The sequence below is a fragment of the Columba livia genome, chromosome 2 (assembly GCF_036013475.1).
Source record: "Columba livia isolate bColLiv1 breed racing homer chromosome 2, bColLiv1.pat.W.v2, whole genome shotgun sequence".
Lineage (NCBI taxonomy): Eukaryota > Metazoa > Chordata > Aves > Columbiformes > Columbidae > Columba > Columba livia.
Window position 1 is genome coordinate 113,907,629 of NC_088603.1, and position 5,387 is coordinate 113,913,015.

The 5,387-nt window shown below is 40.7% G+C and overlaps 1 long non-coding RNA gene across 1 annotated transcript; it reads left to right on the forward strand.

The window, feature by feature from the left end:
• Nucleotides 1-1,804: 1,804 nt before the first annotated feature.
• On the forward strand, nt 1,805-4,934 carry LOC110365729 (uncharacterized). The gene is made up of 3 exons (XR_002425463.2): nt 1,805-1,928; nt 2,108-2,300; nt 3,839-4,934. It is a non-coding gene; the product is annotated as an uncharacterized LOC110365729 (long non-coding RNA).
• Nucleotides 4,935-5,387: the final 453 nt, after the last annotated feature.

Genomic DNA, 5,387 nt, shown 5'->3' on the forward strand with positions numbered 1-5,387 from the left:
TTTACCCTGTTCCTATAGGTTGCAATTATCTACATGCTCAGCATCTTCCTTGTTTTCTTTTGTTACTGTATTTAGCATGCTTTTAAGGGATGGGCCAAATCCTGATCAGATCCCTCTTTCTGTCTTATCAAAAGCAGGTGTGGGGGGCTTGCAGGAGAGGTGGTTAAGAGTTTAATGGAGTAACTGATTAGTAATTTGGTGAAACGTAGCCATACAGGAAACTACTGACCAGCTGCAAAAGCATGACTTTGTAACAAGGAAGGATTTGGACCTTGCAATGCCTCTGTTACCTGCTGCTAACACACTGATGTGACTCAGAAGCAGGTAGCAGCTCTGTGATGCCAGTGCCTCTTTATACGCTGTTCACATTCCATTGCAACATGTCACATTTGATATGGCATAATGCAATGTGAGTAATTTAATCAGATGTGAAGTGCACTACAGCAACACATCAAATCTGAAAATTTAAAAAAAAAAAAAAAAAAAAAGTTGGAGGGAAAAGGAAAGCTTTCACCAATCCATGGTTGGATTATTTTTCTCAGCTGGAGGGCTTCATTTTCTAAGCCTGGATTTTTCTGTTCTGACCTTCCAGCCAAGGGCATGTGTCAGGAGCCTTGTATTTCCCAAAGGCAGTGACACAGACTATTAGGTCATATGAGCTGGATCATCAAGCGTTTGCCCACCCCAACTTCTGGGCCACCATTCATTGCCCACCCCCGCCTCCCCCAGTGGTAACTCATGATACGATGCCCTTGCCTCCGACAGATAGGGAGGGAGAGAAGCATTTTATTGCTGAACACGTACAGAGCCCAGAAACTAAGTGAGCTTACTGTGGTCTGGTGCTAGTCATTTAGTAAGTCTGCATTTAATTAGCTACTTTGGAAATATGACAAAGAGAAAACATAAGATTTACCAGTGCAGTTGCATTTCTAACCCAGGGCTTAGCATTGGTTTGTTTTAAGGTGATGATTATAATAATAAATACCAAAACAGCCCATGTGCACAAGAAATTTGTCAAGCTTTCAGTACTTTTAGAAAGCAAACCCACATGTGTATACTTTAGACTGTCTCTTAGTCTGTGGGTCTGCAGACAGACAGGTGGCCATTCACAGATATTAGCAATTTTGCTCTTTCAAACACAAAGTGACATTTATTTTTTTAAAAAAATCAGATGAGCCTTCCTTTGGTTTAGCCCTTTCTTTCAGAGCTGCCTTTTTTCTTTCTACAGCACTAGGACATGGAAGGCAAGTGCAAAAAGTCATTTTTCTCCACTGTAGGCCTGGGGGTTTGTTTGGTTACATGTTGTGGTCCTCAAAGAGTTGTGAGAGGGTCTCAGAGGAATTCACAAAGTGCTAGAAAGAACTAAAGAAACACTTAGTGAAAAATCTACGAGCTAGTTGGAACTAAGGGGAGCTGTACAAGGATCAGATAGTGGAGAAGGAAGGCTGTTTTCACGATATCTGGGAAACAGCGCTATAAGGAAGAAAGGAAGAAGTACCAACTTCAGTTACTGTAGCAGACACTTGCACAGAATAAGACTGAAAGAAAACTTTAGAAAACAGTATGATGAAATATATACTACAAAGAAGTAAAAATTATTTATTCTGCCCTCCTCTTGTCCCCATGCTGAGCATATCTCAATCAAGGGAGATATTCACCCTTCCTTCTCCTTTGCCTCTTTAAGAACGAAAGAAACTTTGCTATGCTGTGCACAGCTTTTGTGGGCTCTCTTCTTGCTTCATTAGGCCTGGAAAGGCTTTGCTGATTACAAACGAGAAGATGCTGTGTTAGCTCCTCCTCCAGTGGTTTGTTTACTTCTTATAGTCCTAGCCCCCCTATTTACCCATATCAGTGGAGTTACCTTTGTGTTCCTATCTAGGAATAAGGAAAGGAGGTTCTTTGACAAAGAGGTAGGGCTAAACTGTAAGGTAAGTTCTTATCATGCCTGGGAAGGGTTGTTGGTGTTGACTTAGCACTATAGCTTCCTTTTTACTTTGTGAGGTGTGAAATAAATCTGATATTTATAGCTCTTAGAACCTGTTTCCCATTGTCTTGTGAGACTGATGACTTCCTTGCTGGTCTCCTATTCATTAAGCTTTATTCTTAGCTTTCACTGGACTTTAATAAAATGGTTCATCATAACAACCCAAGAGCCTTCCATTCCCCTGGGGAAGAGGATGTTGCAGCAGGCAGCCAAAACCAGCAGTATGCTAGACAATGGCTAGCTACATCTCGGAGAAGAAAGTGTGTGCAGCCAACTTCAGAGTGGCAAGGAAGAGGCCAGTCCAGGTCCTTGCAAGGTGATCAACAAGAAGGGGGTAGTGGCACATGGTTGGGAGGGGTGAGTTTGATTTCTGTTACAGATGGGTGCTACTGAAACTAAACTCCCCATATGTCTTGTCCATGTACACATATGCAACTAGCTTGAAACTGTGGCTTAAAGGTAAAGGAGCTTGAGGTGACAACTGCTGTGGTTGTCCTGTTACTTTATTTTTAAACATGCCATTCTCTGACCTGCACAAAATGTTGTCCTGTGTCTTTGCATTGCTTACTCTGGCTCTTTTCCCCAAGGCCTAAATTCTCCTAGTTATGAAGTAAATAGAGTACTTATTCTAAAATTCTTTCTTTTCTGTGAAATATGTCTGCCTTTGAAACTTAAGGCACTCTTTATCAGTGCCTGGAGTTAAAGCTGGCTCCCTATGCTTTGAGTGCAGTTACTTCCCAGTCTCAGGAACATTATCCTCCCATTGTGCAGGTCAGCTCTGCAGCTCCATGAGAAAAAATGACATACAGGATTTATTGGGTTTGTACCTACCCTGTTTCCTATGGGTCTGATGTTTCTTGTCCTGAGGTTACCAAAGAGGGGCAAGGCAAAGATGTTGCAAGATGCCTTTGTTATACCCCATAGGCAGAGAGTTTCTAGAGCCTATAGCCAGTTTACATGTGCAGGAGGTTTCCTTCCAGAGCACAAAGGTGTTTTATAAGCATGGAGCTCCTCTCAAAAGGTAGTAATCATCCTGGGCAACTCAGAGAACTCAAACCACCCTTCTGTGCTCCAGGGCAGTGGGAGCTCCCACAGCCTTGGAGCAGGATTCATTGCGTAATACAAACCCCTTTTGAAGGGCACAGCTGGGCATTTGATAAGGGGCATGTAAAGATTTTCTGGAAATATTTTAAGGTAAGAACTAGGGAAAGGGAGTACTTCTGAGAAGAGAAAGGCTATAAACAAATAGAAACTAAGAATTGCTATATTGGGGAGGCAGAGAAGATGAAAAGAGTCAGGGAATAAATCAAAAGAACTGAGCTCTTGAATGGCAGGCAAAATAAAGTGTTGAGGCTCAAGAAAGATTTGTAGTTAGATTTTTACCTTCCCACAAGACTTTTTGATGGCTTTAGTCTTCTGTTTTCAGACACAGTTAAAGTTAGCAAGGAGGTTACAAGACTACTGCAGTGTTTTGGATGGAGTAGGGAGAATATTAAAATCTGAAGAGTGTTATGACCAAGGTCCCTTGGTTCAGTTCCAGGCATAGCTTCCCAAAGCGTAAGGTTTCTCTGCCATTGCTAGAAAGACAGGAAGAACTGTTTCCACAATAGTAGAGGCCACCAACATGGAGTGTAATGTAACATTTAATTCCTTAAAGATTTGGCTTTCTGACCTCAGGTAACCAATTTACCTCCTCAAAGGCTTAAGAAGGGTGGGGAAAGAATAGTATGAGACACCTATAAAGATTTAGTGATTAGGTGTTGTAGAAGATGGCCAGATGCAAACTATTTCTTGGCTTTGGACTTTTTTGATTTTACTCTGCAATGGTCTAATTTTTGTTGTTTTCTTCTGCAGTCTACAAATTTAGGAGTCGTGCCCCATCTACCAGTGTGCACTGCAATGGCGAAGGCTCTTTGGGGCTCTCTAGGATTCCTGCACTGATGGAGGATGGAAAGATTGTGGAAATGCTGGTTAGGTCTGGTAGCTATTGGGTGCAGCAAGAACCTGCTCGATGTTGGGTCAGAGACTGTACTGGGCTGGCTTGCTCAGCAGCATGTCATCGTTCTAGGAGACATCTGTTGAGACACCATCTCCTAGGTGAGAAAGATGGTTTGACTTCCCTGATAAAAGAGGAATTTCTCTCAATGGATGAAGGCAATCATGGCAGCATAGGGGACTCTGGAACAGCCAGCTCCTGGGCAGGTGTCACAGGTGATGATGCTCCCAGGAGTTTTGCAGAGGAGTACTCATTAGCGCCCTTAAATACATGGAAGAAATATTCTGCTCAGAGTTTTGATCAGCAAGTAGAAAACTATTTTAAACAGCTCTGAGCTTCAGCACTTATGTTTGGAATTTGGGAGCCAAATTTGCTGGAGATGCAAATGCCAATCTTTGTGTGCACAGTTTATAGTAATACAGGCTCAAGTTTGCAGTAAAGCCGTGAAGGTTCAAATAGGGTAAAGCCCAGTATATTGCTCTTAGATTGACAGACAGCTAGAAAGACAAAACTGGAATGCAAATCATTCCTTGATATGAGTTGCTGCCTTCTTTGGGAGTTTAAAAACCTGTAATAATTGTAAGGCATTAAAAATGGAAAAATGACTTGGAGTCTAAGCTAATGTAATGACTGTTTCTTTTGCAAATGTAAGGGATATACCAAGAAATATGATTGTATTTGTCTCTTTCTCAGCAGTAGCTTTTTCTTAATAACTTTTTGAAGGATATTTGAAATTCAAAGCCCTTGTATATGCCAGTATTTCCTTTCACTAAGTGCTTTAATTTACTCTATAGAGGCCTAGAGGGTTTAGTATTTTTTGCGTGCTTTTTTTCCTTGATCTGCATCTGAAAATTCTACTCCACTGCATATATTTGATTATTCATATATAAACAGCTATGTATGATAATGTGAGACAGCCAGAGCACATCCTGCCTTAAAAAAACAAAAGGAAACCCACCCTCTCTAGCTATGGTTAACTTGTCATATGACTTAAAAATATAAAGTCTTTGTTCTGAGGATCTTATTGAATATTATTGAATATTTCTGTTCCTCTTGTGAGATAGTGTGTAGCTAAAAATTGCAATATGGGTTTCTCAGCTTAGAAATCAGCTGAAATATTTTACATTAAAAATGTTTCCTTTATCTAGTCAATGGTTAATCTTTAGAAATATAGCTTAGCCTAACAGCAAAACTACAGTGTGTGATTACTGGAAAACGGGTATCCTTCAGGAACCTGATCTTTTGTGTTATTTGGAAATGCATCCTATTGACAAGGTTCAACCATGTCTCAAAGGTGGTTTTCTTGACAGACAGACTTGAAATACTGCAAATAATTAAAACATATTTTTTTGAAGCAAACTTTTGGTAGTGGATTTTCTTTCTGTACCCTGGTAGGTAGAGAATCAG